The following is a 16,638-nucleotide window of genomic DNA, read 5'->3' on the forward strand; positions in this document are numbered from 1 at the left end:
AGATGGGTTATCCATGGACAGCTTAATTGCAAGGAGCATATGGTGTATTAACTCATGATCAAGATTAAATTATACATTTCCGAGCGCAGATTTGGTCTTTTCGTACATCACAGCTGCCCTGCCAATGGCTCCCTCCTCTTCTATTTTCAGCAAGAGATCTGAAAATCTGTACATTGTGAAATAATATATGATTTACAACATGCTGAGGAATTAGATGTCCGGAGAATCTGGCTGATGAATGTCTTTAACAAGTTTGCACTCATTTCAGAATAAGCCACACTTTGGAGTGTTGCACATGTTGAAGCAATGGCTGTAGATATTTGCTGCTCCACATTTGCTTCTTATTCACTGACAACATGCAATTCAGCATAATCAGATGCTAAATAATGTATTTCTCAAGTCCCGGTTATTGTTTCCGGCTTATAATTTGTTGCCTTTGCAAATTAGCCACATAATGGATTATTTGTCCTATTTCACATAAACTGCCAGGTGCTATCTGCGTGACCTGTGGAAAAGAGTCTGTAAATCATGAAAAAATATGTTGTCCTTGCTCAACCCATGGAGTATTATAACAAAGTGAGGTTATGTTTGGATTTCTATGGATTACAGGCTCTTACAAAATTGTATTACAGTATTTAATATGATGGCCATTCAGTATTGTTTATATTGAAAATTTTTTTTTTTTTTTCTACTAAATAATTGTCATGTGACCTGAAGGAACTCAAGGCCATATTGCAGTGATGAACATGAGTTTGAATCTGAAATCTTGATCAAGCGCACATTGTCTGGTCATTGAACTGGCTCGAGGGCTTATACTATCAGCATAACAGAGCGCCAATTGATTTTGACTATTTTGACCAATTCTTTGGTCGCTGATGTTCGGGTACCCGTCACCTAACTTAAATGATTTAACCACCTAAAAAGTTGCCTCACAAGACCCTTTCCATGACTCCCAGGTAATGCGCTCGTCCTGTGGACATCCTGCCTGCAGCCAGATGTACAATTTTGTAGAGACAACGAGATCTCTGGAAATGAATGCATACAAATGAAAGACAATCTCTTGAAATGTTACAACTAAGGCAGATGTATCTCTGAATTCTATGCCATAGTTTTCCTTTTCCTCATGCGTTGTGTTTTTTCCAAACAACCAAATTAATCAATATGTTGTTTTACTCTTATTGCAGATTAAAATGATCTCAAATGTATGATGTCTGGTACTGAGTGAAAGCTAGTGACATTTGCAATACATTGGTGTAAATGAAAAACTAGTAGTACAAACAGTATTCGTAACATTTGATGTAAGATAGTTACAAACTTACAAGAAATTTTACCATGTGAAATTAACATGCAGTCTGTTAATCATTGACCCTTACTATGATGTTAGGGGGCGTGGCCGCACACTTAATGGCAGCTGCTCATTGGAAGATTGGATGGATCAAACCAGGTCAATTAAAAACACCCTGCAACAAGAAAACTTTGCTTTTTGCATTAGCTTGCTTGTGCTCACTGTTGCTCTCTGCCTCCTTTCGCCTGCTTGGACACTGTGTTGCCACGCGATTGGGTCACCACAAACTTTCCATGCAAACCTCTTAAGTTTCGGGACAGCCGAAACCACAAGAACTTCCCCAAACTGACTCTTACCACTCCGTCACCTTGGTAACTTAGGAAGAAAGCCACTCACGAGCTAGTGAACCCAAAGATGTAATCGAAGCGCGTCACCACTTAATCGGGAGCACCATGTTTCCCCAAGGCCAGCCCCGCCAAGGAAACTCGACTTCAGCAAAAGGTGCAAGTAACACAAACTAATGTTGTCTCTTGCTGATCTGGTGCACAATTGATCTTAAGCAGTTAAAGATAAGCCAAATTTCTGCGTTTGTGGTTTCTCAGGTGTGATTCTAAGATCTGGTAAGAAGTACTAGAATTAATTTGGGATGGTTGTCAACTCATTTACATGTGTCAAACCACATGTAACACATACACGTGCCCCCTATACTGACACTCAGGAGAATAATCTGTTGAACAAAGTAATTATTTTTGTTTTAAGTGTGAACAAAAGCATTATAGTTTGACAATAATCCAGTTGAATCACTGAAGGCAGATTGTCTGTTATGAGGATGTTTTTGGTACCTTTTCTGGAGTCTATGAGGGAGCTCTCATATTCGCTTAGTTCGTGTTCCGAAGATGAGCAAAGGACATAAGGCACAACATGGTGAGTTATTAATTACATAATTTTAGTTTTGGGTGAACTAACAATTTAAGGCTTTCTTGTGTCACGGTCACACAAGGAAGACAAAGGTGGATAAATCTTTTAGGGTATTCTTGCAATGCAACAACAGCTAAGAGATGAAGCAGATGAGTGCAGGTAATGGAGAGCGATCTCACACACAATTCAAATGGTAAGTTTCAGATCATTGATAATACACCAACATAACTTTTGTCACTTCCCTTAAGCAACTGTGTCTGCATCTACAGGAGAAGGAGAACATCTACAGAAGAGCACAGGAGGAAGAGGGAGAGCTGCATTTTATTGATAAAGAGACAGGTATTTCAATAACTTTTACTGTTAATTTATGTTAATTTATCTATTAACTTTGTGCCAAACTGAATTATCGTATCTAATAAACAGTAATTAATTGAAAAGAGAAAATATTGACTCCTTAATGTGAACTTTTAATTACTATTTTTTTCAATTGTTATTATTATAATTTTATTTATTTATTTATTTATTTATTTATTTATTTATTTTGCTTGTATCGTAAACTTGCTCATTTATTATTATACTGTTTAACTATTTCTTTTAATTCTTGTATTTTATTTATTATTATTTTGTTTAGAGGATATGTTTGTTTATAATTCAAACATTTGAACTTATTTTATTTTAAGGGGATAGTGGGAAAATAAGGAAAATAAGACACTCTGTAATGTTTCCTCTATTGTATTGTATACTATGATGTATTGTCTTGTTAATCTCAATAAAAAAAAAATAAAAAAAAAGATGTGCGACTAAAGCACTGTTTCCATCCAACAAGTCAAATATCAACAGTAAAAACGTAATTGTTGCAATGAGAAGCTGTGTGAATCTTTTCTTTATTTAATAAATGACTTGCGCCTCAGAAGGCAATCCTGACACCCAGTGAACACACGGTGGCTTTTGAGGATGCGAGATGCAGAGCACTAATAATATAATTACACTAATACTGAAATGGTTAAGGCATTTTAGAATGACCAAAACAACATTTCAGATGTTTTACAGTGTGCTCAGCCTGCTGGTTTATCCATTTACACACATTTTTATCATCACATAATCTCCTATAACAAAATTGCATCATCTTTTTTTAACATTATGCACATACTGGAATATGTTCGGTAAAGAGGTTTCCAATGTAGTTTATCCGCATCTTTTCTTATCAAATAAAAAGATTCTCCTACTCAGTTATACGCATATATTTTTATGTGCATTTTCAAAATTTATGTGCATGTTGGTGTTTCAACTGTTTTTTTATGTGCAAATCTAAATGTGCATAAAAATAGGTGGATAGAAACGTAGCTAGTGTTTTGAAGTATTTAAATTTACATGTTATATCTTTTGTTACAGACAAGCACACTATTAAAAACATATGATGATGAGAAACCAACCTGATATTACGAGGAAACGTAAGCATTTTAAGTTTTGTCAGTTCAGTGGCTAATATGGATGAATTCGTACGAGTTCAGTACGATTTTAAAAAGAAGGCGTGGCACCCAACCCCACCCCTTACCGCAACCGTCGTTGGGTGATGAGCAAATTGTATTAAAATGTATGAATTAGATCGTAAAGATTCATACAAAATAGCCACTAAATCAAAAAGTTAAGAATTTCCATAAGATTACGTTGTGAGAATCTCATATAAAATAAAACAATGCTTTTATCAAATAACATTTTCCACAAACAGAGAAACTTACTCATACATAGAAGTAGATCAGTGTCATTCACACAAATAATAACCATCATCATTGTAACAGACGTAAAATTAAAGTAATGGAAAAAACATTTTTTATAGATAGATAGATAGATAGATAGATAGATAGATAGATAGATAGATAGATAGATAGATAGATAGATAGATAGATAGATAGATAGATAGAAAGAATTCTGGGAAAGTCAATTTGAGGTTATTTAGTATATATATTAAGGACAATTGCTGCTTACCAGGTTACAGATTTTTTACTATCTAGAATTTTTTACTTTTTTACCATTTTTATTTATTTATATATTTATTTATTAATTTTTTTGCAGTGCAGCGCAAAACAACTTTTATGAGTGAGCAATATGTTGAGTATTACTGTGCTTGCACCTTCTGACTACTACAGACGGTTCTTGTGAGACATATGAGCTATTGACGACATATGATGACGTGTGTGAGTGTATAGTAGTGATGTCTCAGTTCCTAGGTGACTTTTTTCATCCCTACTCGTTTACACTACAGTGCGTTAGAAATAGAAATGGGATTGGGGCTTAGTCTACAAAAAGTAGAAATGTTTCATTGACCAAGTTTGACTTCTTTTTGTTTCCGTGATGTGTTCTATAAATATACCATATAACTGAGATTATTTGCATATCAACTTCATTTTTCTAAGAGAAAACATCTTGAACGGAGTAAAATGGTATGACATTCATAACACTGTTGCTGTGTATGGTTTTAAATCTCATTTACTTTGCCAAGGCCTGTGGTTGTTTGCAAAAAGTGAGAACATTATTTTTTTCACCTGATAAACAGATAGAAAGACACATTCTTGTTGTGTTTCTTTACACCATCAACTCTGATAGGATAAATTATAACTCGGTGTGTTCACAATTTAAAAAACACTTAGTTCCAAACAACAGGTTAAACTGTTTACACAAAAGGCATGACGATGTTATGATAAGCTGCGGCACAGAAAAGAGATAAAAAAGGCTACAGACAGAAAGATCTTGCTGATGTTTCTATTTAATTAAATATGAGTGAAAGGTAGAGGATGAGAGAAAGTTCACATCGACAGGGTAATATCACACACATCTAGCGAAAACATCATAGTCCTCCTCCCTGAAATGCTCTTTATTTCTGTCCTGATTTCAGTAAACATTTCAAATGTTTTTGTAGCAGAGTTTAAGTTTGAGGCTTTCTTCTGCATTCTTCAAGTTTTACTTGCAAACTTTAGCATTAAAATCCAGACAATTGACTAAGTGACCAGGTTTTCTTTTCTTTTCTTCTTTTGTTTTAATTGGAATTTTTCTTTTAGAATAATTGTATTTTTCCTAGACTGCACTAGACTATGTTGTCTGGGTTAGAGAATTGATTCTCACAATAACAATAGCACAAACAAGAGCGAGTACAATATGTTCTGATTCACTGTCTGTTACGAAAGATAAATAAATAAGATTTCTTCACCAACATATCTAAACTAACAGTACTGCAGGCACAAATATTGAATATGAAGCTGTCATTTTAATAAAATAGTATTAGATTTTATTTTCAGCAGATGTAAGAATTGTGTCACTGAAGCACCACTGCATGCTTTCCTACAGTATATAGCAGTCAAAGTCAAGATGTTCCACTTAAGCATCCTAATTAAATTACATTAACAAAAGTGATTGCAAGATTGCATAGATTCAGCAAAGTACTTTTGGTTTATATTGACATGATAGCATCATGCTGTTGCTGCAGGTTTGTCAGCTGCACATCCATGATGCGAATCTCCCGTTCTTCCACATCCCAAAGGTGCTCTATTGAATTGAATTCTGGTGACTGTGGAGGCCATTTGAGTACAGTGAACTCATTGTCTTGCTCAAGAAATCAGTCTGAGATGATAACCAGCCTGAACCGTTGATGCAAGGCAGGATGGAGCCATGCTTTCATGTTGTTGACCCCAAATTCTGACCCTACCATGCGAATCTCACAGCAGAAATTGAGACTCATCAGACCAGGCAACATTTTTCCCATCTTCTATTGTACAGTTTTGATGAGCCTGTGTGAATTGTAACCTCAGTTCCCTGTTCATAGCTGACAACAGTGGCACCTGGTGTGATGCTCAATTTGAACTGCAACAGATCTGCAGCTCTTGACCTAGTCTACATGCCTAAATACATTTAGTTGCTGTCATGTGATTGGCTGAATAGAAATTTGCGATAATGCAGTCGGACAGGTGTACCTAAAAATGTGGCCGGTGAGTTTACATTAGTATAGTCAATACTGAAACCAAATTTGGAATTAATTTAACACAGTAAATCTTATGATGAAAGTCAAAAAAATTGTTCAGACCTAAATGTTTATGTTAGGGGAAAAAAAGAGGAAAAAAAAAAAATATAAAGTTGAAGTCAGAATTATTAGCCCCGCTTTTATTTTTTAATTTTTCCTTTTTAAATATTACCCAAATGATCTTTAACAGAGCAAGGAAATGTTCACAGTATGTCTGATTATATATTTTTCTTCTGGAGAAAGCCTTGTTTGTTTTATTTCTGCTAGAATAAAAGCAGTTTTCATTTTTTTTTTTTTTAAACATTTAAAGGTCAAAATTATTAGCCCCTTTAAGCTATATATTTTTTCGGTAGTCTACAGAACAAACCATCATTATACAATAACTTGCCTAATTACCCTAACCTGCCTAGTTAACCTAATTAACCTAGTTAAGCCTTTAAATGTCAATTTAAGCTGTATAGAAGTGTATTGAAAAATATCAAGTTAAATGTTTTGTTCTGTCATCGCAGCAAACATAAAATAAATCATTTATTAGAGATTAGTTATTACAACTATTATGTTTAGAAATGTTTTGAAAAAAAAATTTTTTTTATCTCCAATAAACAATAATTGGGAATAAAAATAAAAATAAGAGGAGCAAATAATTCTGACCTTAACAGTATATTGGTGTGTGTGATAAGGTGGGGTAAAGAAGAGCGGCCTTAGTGTTATTCATGAGGGTTCAGGTGCTCATGGAAAAGATGAGTTTTTATTTGTCATTTGGAGTATATCAGTGAATTCACAGTCTGAGTGTAGCTACATATGTGAGCTATATGAACTGAGAAATGGATACAAAAATATTAATTTTCAAAATACGGTGTTCTCAGATATACAAGCTTCACAAGCCTTATCATCTCTAAAGTGTTTGACCAGTAATCTAAATCATTTGTACATGCATACATTTCCCCAGGTGCAAATGACCTAACACTCCTTACATAGTCACCATTCACAGTGTAAACACACAGCTTCCCAGTGAAGCCAAGTGACTTTCATAGTCTTCACTTGACAAGTATCCACAAGTCACACAACAGTCACCAAGGACTTTGCTCTTCTTTTAGTGACAGTTTTGCTTATGTCAGGCATTTTAAACCGTTAGATTATCTGGACATGATACACTTGGATCTCACATCTTCTCTATCCTGTCTAGTCCCACAATGACAGGAAGTGGTTTATGATTTATGGAGGGTTGCGATGTCTCTCCAGTGCTGTTGTGTGGGTGTGGAGAGCTGTCCCACAGATCCCCTCTAGAGAAATCATGTATTTCAGTCTTTGCTTTCCTGCTGGATTTGGCGTCCATTCCTTTATAGGCTTCAATGCACATCATTAGCCCTTTGCTAATTACTAAAGTTCTCTCCTGAGTGTGTGCGAGTGTGCATGTAAGCAAGTTCAAGAAGAAATATAAAGGTCTATAGGATGACAAATAAAAAAGTTTATGCAGACTCTTATGCTCACTGAGGCTGTATTAATACAGTACAGAGCAGTTTATTATCAATTTTCTTAGTCGTACACTGTAAGAAATGGCCAGGTTCATGTCCAGGTGCAACATTCATGAATTTTTCTTCAGCTTGGTCTCTATTTTAGAGGTTGTCACAGTGGAAAGAAACCTACACCAACATACAAACTCCACACAGAAATGCCAACTGGCCCAGCCGGGAGTAGAACCAGTGACCTTCTTGCTGTGAGGCGAAAGTGCTAACCACTAAAGCCACAGGTCCAGTTGAAATGGCCATACCATACACTGTAAAAAAATAATAATAATAAAAAAAAAAAACAGTAATTTTCTGGCAGCAGGGGTGACAGATAATTAATGTAAAAAAAAGAAGAAAAAAATGTCAGAATAACATTTTTTATGATAATCTGTAAAAAAAAATAAATAAATAAAATTAAAAAAGTAATTTATTGTTCCATAATTACAAGTTATTACAGTTTTTAACTGTAATTGTACATGTTATTATTGCAGGTTATTAATGTAATAATTATACAGATTAATTTATGTCATTATGCATGAAATCTCTAAATATTTCTTAAAGTTACACTATTAACATACCTTTGAAACTGGAAAAACACTTTTAAAGAATGATTGAAAAAAAAAGCTTATAATAAGCCTGTTTCTAAAAGAGAGGTAACTTTAACTCAGAATCAGTTACCATGGTAACTGGAAAAACGAGCAGGCTAAGCACACTGTAACACGTCTTAAATGTTGTTTTAGTCATTTTAAAATGCCTTAACTGTTTCAGTATTAGTGCATATAATTACCTCCGAGCTTCTGGAGCGTGTCAAGAGTCTCTGCGTCTCATGGCTTCAAACGCCCCTAAGTCTTCATTGTGTGTCAGCATTGTCTTCTAAGGCGCAAGTACATTTATTAAATAAAGAAAAGCTTGACGCAGCTTCGTCTACTGCAGTAAATTCTGTTTTTACAGTTGATATTTGGCGCCTGTTTAATCAGAAAGTGAAGATTTAGTTCTCTTTGACTCGTTGGATGGAAACGCTGCTTTATTCGCATCTTTTTGCAATAGTTTTGCACGTAAATTTATGTAATATATTAGGATGAAAACATAGGTATTGCCTACATTTTAGATACACACAACAAAGTCACGTACAAGAATGGCTTGTCCTTTTTTAATAAATAAATAGCTTAAATTCACTGATCTTCGACATGTAGTGTTACTAGATTAATGGGATTATTATTCTTTCTAAAAAATAATTTTTACTGCTTACCTTCTAAATGTTATATCAACCTCTATCACTTGATCAATAAAAAAGGCAGACACATAAGTGCACTTTAAAGTCTATTAAAACTGATAAATGTGTATAAAAGTTTAGAAAACATTTATAAACATCACACATTACTTATTTTATTATACTTAAATATTTAAATACTTTAAATGTAAAATTACGCATTAATTTGAGCAGCTGTTTTCCCAGGCTAACTGTCTCCGTTTCACTGATGGTTGCTTCTTTTAAATGTATACTGTACGCTCATATTTGCTATAACTTTGCATGATCACATCAAGTTTGGCTGGAGAAATAAATGGTGTTCTCTTTTTTTTAAAGATGTTGCTAGTCACTCGTAATGTCTGCGCTTCATTGATAATGCCTTTTGATAGTCACGGTGTGCACGCTTAACTCTTGAGTTGGTCTACTCAAAGTTGATTGACCCGACACAGATTAGCAATTCTGAAACCGAAAACTCAGAGTTTTTAATCTCTTGGTAAATCAACTCAGAGTTCATGTTTAAACTCTGAGTTGTTTGAACCTCCTTACTGAAACAGGCCCCTGCAAAACAAAGTTGAGGATCAAATAGCAGTTTGCTAACAGAATTATCTTGCAATTAAAGGTTGAAACAGGAACAAACAGGTGCAAGGATAATTAGAGTAAAGGATGCAAACAAAATAACAAAATAAAGGGGTCAAACACGGCAAGGTAAGAGAAACCGCGTTGTAACACTCACTAAACAGTTTAAGACTCAGAAACGATGTGTCTGTGAGTGTGCTGAGTTTATAGTCCTTATAATCAGTCCATACTGATACATTACGCACATGCTGCGTCCGAAACCGCCTACTACTCAGTAGGTACTGCATTTGAATTTAAACGTACTACTTGGCCATTAGAAAAGTACATTCTATACAGTATGAATGTGAAAAGTATGAATGAAGTTCGGACGTACTACATCCGCCATTATCACGTGAACTACCTACGTCAGTTGCGTCGTCTCACTTCCATTCAAGAATTCTCTCGCGGGGCATTATGGGACAGGGCAGCGTGCATGGCTTGTGCACTCCAGAATCTCGCCGGAAGTAGTAAGTCATCCGGGTACTTCTCGCATACTGATTTTCGAATTCTGTGAATTCGGACATACTACTCGGCTCGCATTCTGATTTTAGCGTACTATATAGTAAGGAAGTATGCGGTTTCAGACGCAGCCACAGACTATGTAAGTAATCAGTTAGAAATAGAAACCTGGGAGTGCGAGGTGCATGCTGGGAGTATTAGTTCGTTAAAGTAACATGTGTAGTTTTCTAACGATCCACAGCCGCTAGATCACTGGTGATCATCACAGTTCTCATAGCAACATTGTTAGAGTAGTAAAATAAACAATTCATAGTTTACAGTGCATGCATTATATGCAGCCTACAAACAATAGGCTATTATTTGTCTTTATTAATGTCATGTTAATCATAATATTTACTATCTATACTGAAAACAATTTGACTGAATTATTGTTTGCCTATTTTTACAGGAATAATCTGTAAATATTACCGTAATATTACGCGTTATTCTCTAAAAATACATACAATTTCCATTAAAAAAAAAGCAGAAAAATAAGGTAACACTAAATTACAAGCAATCACTGTAAATTTAATGTCAGAATTTTTATTACAGAACATATTTGTAAAACAATAGGCATTTCACTGTATAATGAAAACACTGGAAAATTCTGTAAAATATACAGATAATTACCTGAAAAATAACATTGTTGGTACAGTGTACCAATAAAATCTGGTGCAATCTGGTACCAATGAAACCCTAACCCTAACCCTACACAGTAGTCTACTCCTGTCCAGAGATATGAAACCACAGATCATATGCAGACCACAAAACATGTCTCATTCATCTGAATTCTGCATAGAATGGAGTAGATTAAACATTACAAACTGTAAGAAATAATCTGCATATAAACGGCACTGATGAAAGGAAAAGTGCCTTAGAGCAGAATTTATTACACACTTCACTTCATCCATTAATCATTCATCAGCATTAGACTTTTTAGTAGTAACAGTTCAATGCTTAACTTAAAAGACCTATCTTGGATGTGATTTTTAATAAAACTGTGATGGTCGCAAGCTGTCAAATATAGTTTTTTCAGGCAAAAGTTTGCAGTTTTTGTCAATGGAAAGCAATTGATAGTTTTCTGATAGTGACCTGTGCGTCGACCAGGGGGTTCATGAGGGGGGAGGAGGGGTTTGTGCAAAACAACAGGTCATAATGGCATCTGACACTGAGACCTCCATAGAAATGCAGAATCTGGTTTCTATTTGGTTCAAGCTATGAACAACCAAATTGCTTATCATCGCAAATCTTGTCTCACAGTGTGTTATTATTACACAGGGTAACCTGCTCACCTAATGTTTACACTCATAATATTTATATTATTTGCTAATTAACTATTACCTCATGTAGAACTCTGAATCTGCATCTCATCTTGGGGTCTGCTACTGTCCACCAGAGGTTGCATTTCAATTATGGGCACATGCTTTTCCAAATAAATGAATGAATGTAAGGTATACGTGGATTTCCAACAAGGCAATCCAGGGTGCTGAAATATAATTGGCTAAAATAATCCTCCTGTGGATCTCATCTGAAACATGCAACAAAGTAAATTAGGAGCAACATATTTTACATTTTTGCTAAAATGTAGGTCAAGGCACGCATTTCCAATGAGCTTGGGTTGTAAACAGGTATATTATAAATCTCATGGGTGTGCTAAACTTTCTCTAAATTGTATTTAATTCATACAAATGCAAAAGATTTACAATAATAAAAAACGAGGTGTTTAAAAAGAGTTAAAAAGTGTCCTGCTAATAGTCCTGACATTTTCTCTATTGTGTTGTAGACTCACCAAAACCAATTATCTTGTAATTGTGGATATAATTATGATGACGCATTTGGTGGTGTGCCAGAGAAGCACTCTCCTGTGCCACCCAGCATCTTTATTTTTTGCTATCTTCAAGAGCTGCAGAAGGCTTTTGGTGGTCTCGAGAGATTGCTTATACCTGATTCTTCTCAGAAATGCAATATAAAAATAGCCATAGCTCAACTCAGGATATCTGTTTTTTCGATTTGTTTTCATTATGTTGTGCAGTGATTTATGTACTTGTTAAAAATACTCAAGCGATACTTCTTTATTCTTTATTTTGACCTTAACCTGTAAGTAAGTGTATGATTTTGATTTAGAGCCAATTGCTTATTAAATATATGTGTCATATGTGAGAGAGGGAGATAGAAAGTGATAGAAAGAGAGAGAGAGAGAGAGATAGCAGTGTTTCATTTCAGAGGATAAAGAGAAATAAGGAGAACTCCTCTCAAAGGAATTGCAAATCATGAGAGGTATGAGAGGAAAGCTCGCGGCTAAATGTCTTGTCAGGCACTTTTTGAAAGTGGTCTCCCCTGCGATTGACCTTCTTTATAAGCAAAGCCAGCAATAAAACAAGGTGACCACAGCAACAAAGCTTTATCATTTTCTTCTTCTCTCACTCATCTACACTGTTTCCCTTTTTTTTTCATTTTATCTGATTACACAGCTACTCTTCAGCTTCAGTGAATCCAAAATGGATGTATTTAAAATAACTCTTACTGTAAATATAAGATGAAAATGATCAGTATCTGCTACAACAAGTTAGCTTCGAGTTTTAAATCTTTAAATTTGTAGACCCCCATTTTTAGCAGACTCTTCTCCATTCCACTGCCCTTTTTGCTGTCTCCGTCTCTCTCTTGCTCCTGCAAGCTCAGATCCAGCGGATCATCAGCCAGTTCCTGTTGCTAGGCAACTCCATCTCAAAGATCCTCCCAGTAGAGTTTTGAAGGTAATAAAACAATGCCCCTAGATAAACAGGAGCCAAGGTCCGGAAAAGCCGCAAGGGTGGAGGACGACAGTAACAAACTGTAAATAACTTCTATAACTTCTGCTTCAGTCTATATTTTACAGAGGCCATTAAAAAAGACGGACAAAAGAAAGAGCTTTATATGCACTGTCAAAGAGTTCATGCAGTAATAAATACAATTTGGCTTCTGTTTTTCAGACAATTATCTGATGTATTCAGTTTGGCAGTATTTGCATTTTATTTAAATTTTTAATTTTGGTTCCCCCCAATTTAATCCTGCAATCCCTTGCTGATTAATAATCAGACACATCAGATGGTTAGAGGTAGAAGTAGAAAGGTTTAGTTATTGTTGTCTTTCACAGGATAGATAATTGTTCAGTCATACTTTTACTCTCAGGGTTGTTTTTATTGAAATTGATATTTAGCCATACCATATTGGTGTTTTGTAACATAAATTTTTACAAGGTGGGTTGTCAACCCACAACTTGGAGGACCAGGACACACACATACACTATGGACAGTTTAGCTTACCCAATATATGCATGCATCATGTATAGCGCATGTCTTTGGACTGTGAAGGAAACCCACATGAACATGGGGAGAACATGCAAAGTCTACACAGAAATGCCAACTGACTTAGCCGTAGCTCGAACCAGCAAACTTCTTGCTGTGAGGTGCCCCACTGTGGCACCGTGCCGCCATTGTTTAGTTTTAGGAAGTCTTGCAGGGTAGTGAATTCTGCATTGATGGAGGCTCTGGAGTGGAAACATTGACTTAAACAGATAGTTCACCCAAAATGAAAATGTGGTGCTTCTAAACCTTTTTAGGTGGTTTCTTTTTTCTGTTGGGAAAATTTTTTTATTTTTTTTGAAAAATGTAACCATTGGCTTTCACAGTAGAAAAGCAAAAACATACAGTTGAAGTCAGAATTATTAGTCCCCCCCCCCACCCCACACCCCTTTATTTTTCCCCCATTTTCTGTTTAATTGAGAGGAGATTTTTTCAACACATAATATAGTTTTAATCATAGTTTTAATAACTCATCTCTAATAACTGATTTATTTTATCTTTGCCATGATAACAGTAGATAATATTTGACTAGATACTGTTCAAGACACTTCTATACGGCTTGAAGTGAAATGTAAAGGCTTAACTAGGTTAATTGGGTTAACCAGGCAGGTTAGGGTAATTAGACAAGTGATTGTATAAGGGTGGTTTGTTATAAAGCTTAAAGGGGCTAATAATTTTGACTTTAAGATGTTTTTTTTAATGTAAAACTGCTTTTATTCTAGGCACTATATATATATATATATATATATATATATATATATATATATATATATATATATATAGACTTTCTCTAGAAGAAAAAAAAATCAGACTTACAGTAAAAATGTCCTTGCTTTGTTAAACATAATTTGAGAAATATAAAAAATACAATTCAAACAGCAGCTAATAATTCTGACCTTAGCTGTATGTCAGTGGTTACAGGTTTCCAACATTTTTTTTTTCAAAATAACAGCTGCGTCTCAAATGGCACACTACACTATGCACTCATGCACTATGTACTTATGCACTTACACACTCAACAACATAGTATATGTATGTAGTGTTGTCCCAGATGGAGCACTAATGTTTTTTTGCTAAACGGAAATTGAACCGTTTCCATAATGATGTTTGACGGTCTCAAAATCAGTGAAATAAATGACCGAAGTATCAAATAATACCTGTTATGAGTATAACCTCATTCACCATAGGGAGGTGCTATAATCACTCTCGTAGGAGAATTTTGCTTTCAGCACCCAAAATAAATAAAGTTATCCAACATGTGCGCCCGATAGCTCCGCCCCTTCTGCTACTTGAGCAAAGCTGTGACTGTTGAGTGCGTAAAGTGTCCATCATTACACACTTCATTTTACCGGCTGAATGTCAGGGTTCTGCCACTTTGGTCTTGTAAATTCTTGTTTTGGTGGCAGAGCTTTGACACTACTCAGGTCAGGTCCTGTTTCTGTCTCTGTGTGCGCGCGCGCCGTCGTGGGTGTACGCAGAGTGTGCGCGCTTCTGCTTGACGCGGCCGCGCGCGCGCTCTGCGTCCCTCAGACGCGTGCGCTCTTGTACTCGTGTTTGTGTTTTCGTTTGTCAGCAGCGTGGTGTTTCATTCCCAGCGTCTCAGTCTTGTTGGTTTCGGTTTTGGTCGGCGCTGGGATGAAGCATGCACGCTGCGTGTGTGAGCGCACAGTGAGTGCTTTCATTCATCGTGTGCTCGTGTCTTGCGTCTTTTGTCAAAGCACATGGCTCGGTGTTTACATTGTGGTCACGTGCTTTTGTCGTGTGCTTCAGTGTTGTGTTATGTGAGCGCATGGCTTGTATTGTCTCTCTGTGTCATGCGCTCTCCCGTCTATTGTCTAGTCCCACCCTCCTTGTAAACCCTTTATTAGTTAATTGTGTTCACCTGTGTGTCAATTTACTTTTTGCTTTATAATACCCCTCATGTTTTCAGTCCTTTGCTAGTTCGTCGTCGATATTACCTTGTCTTGTTGTCTCCAGTCCTGTTTTGTCCTGCCAGCCCTGTCAAGTTTGTTTTTGCCTTTTTAATTCATGTTTTCCCCTTCGGGGTAGTTTTGTTTTGCCTTTTATTTTTATTTGTAGTTTATAATAAATATTTCTACATTTTTTCTGCAATTGGGTCTGCACTCCTTTTTTTCCCTCACCGATCGTGACAGTACGAACTGGCCAAAATGAGGACCCAGCAGAAGGATGACTCCTTCCTCAGCCACATGCCACAGCTTCTCCGTCTGCATGCGCTGCGGCAACATGGCTCTGAGCTAAAGGAGTTTGCGGAGAGGTTCCGTATGGCAGCAGAGGGGCTTGGGTTCAATGACTGGGCTCTTTTGAATCTCCTGAACTTCGCTCTTGATAAACCCCTCTATCCTCTGCAGATACAGAGATTGGTGGGCTACTCGTACAAACAGTTTGTGGACCATATGGTTAATCAAGTTGCCCATGAATGTCGTCAGGAGAGAATCTGCTCTGTTCTTCCACCAACAGACCAACCTGAACCCAGCTCACTGCTGCCTCCCACAGAGAAGAGGAAACTGAGGAGGAGGAACAGGTCTTCCTCTATCATTACCCCTCTATTGGTGACGGAACCTGCTGCAGCCCACCCAGCTACAACCCTGGCTGCAGCATCACCCAGTGAAGCAACCGCAACAGACACTGCACCAGTCCAGCAGACAACTAGGTATACTGCGGTGTCTGAAGAGGTGGCCAGCTTCCCGCCACCAAAAATAAGGAAGCGTAGGAGGAGAAAGGGCTCCTCCACCATACTGGCTCCAGCCCCAGAGCACCCTCCAGTGTCGGCTCCAGCCCCAGAGCGCCCTCCAGTGTCGGCTCCAGCCCCTGAGCGCCCTCCAGTGTCGGCTCCAGCCCCTGAGCGCCCTCCAGTGTCGGCTCCAGCCCCAGAGCGCCCTCCAGTGTCGGCTCCAGCCCCTGAGCACAGCTCAGTGCCGGTCCCAGTCCGGCTCCTTGCCCTGCCGGCACCACCCAGACGTCTTGCCCTGCCGGCCCCAGCCCGGCTCCTTGCCCTGCCGGCATCACCCAGACGTCTTGCCCTGCCGGCACCAGCCCGGCTCCTTGCCCTGCCGGCGCCACCCAGACGCCTTGCCCTGCCGGCGCCACCCAGACGCCTTGCCCAGCCGGCGCCACCCAGATGCCTTGCCCAGCCGGCGCCACCCAGACGCCTTGCCCAGCCGGCCCCAGCCCGGCTCCTTGCCCTGCTGGCG

General features: G+C 37.4%; 1 long non-coding RNA gene across 1 annotated transcript in view; it reads left to right on the top strand.

Moving 5' to 3' along the window:
* Nucleotides 1–417: 417 nt before the first annotated feature.
* The window catches only part of LOC141375176 (uncharacterized), a 30,723-nt gene continuing 14,502 nt past the window's right edge, over nucleotides 418–16,638 (top strand). Inside the window, exon 1 of the long non-coding RNA XR_012382786.1 lies at nucleotides 418–2,542. This is a non-coding gene — a long non-coding RNA (uncharacterized lncRNA). The remainder of the gene's footprint in view (nucleotides 2,543–16,638) is intronic.

The sequence above is a fragment of the Danio rerio genome, chromosome 7 (assembly GCF_049306965.1).
Source record: "Danio rerio strain Tuebingen ecotype United States chromosome 7, GRCz12tu, whole genome shotgun sequence".
Taxonomy (NCBI): Eukaryota; Metazoa; Chordata; class Actinopteri; order Cypriniformes; family Danionidae; genus Danio; species Danio rerio.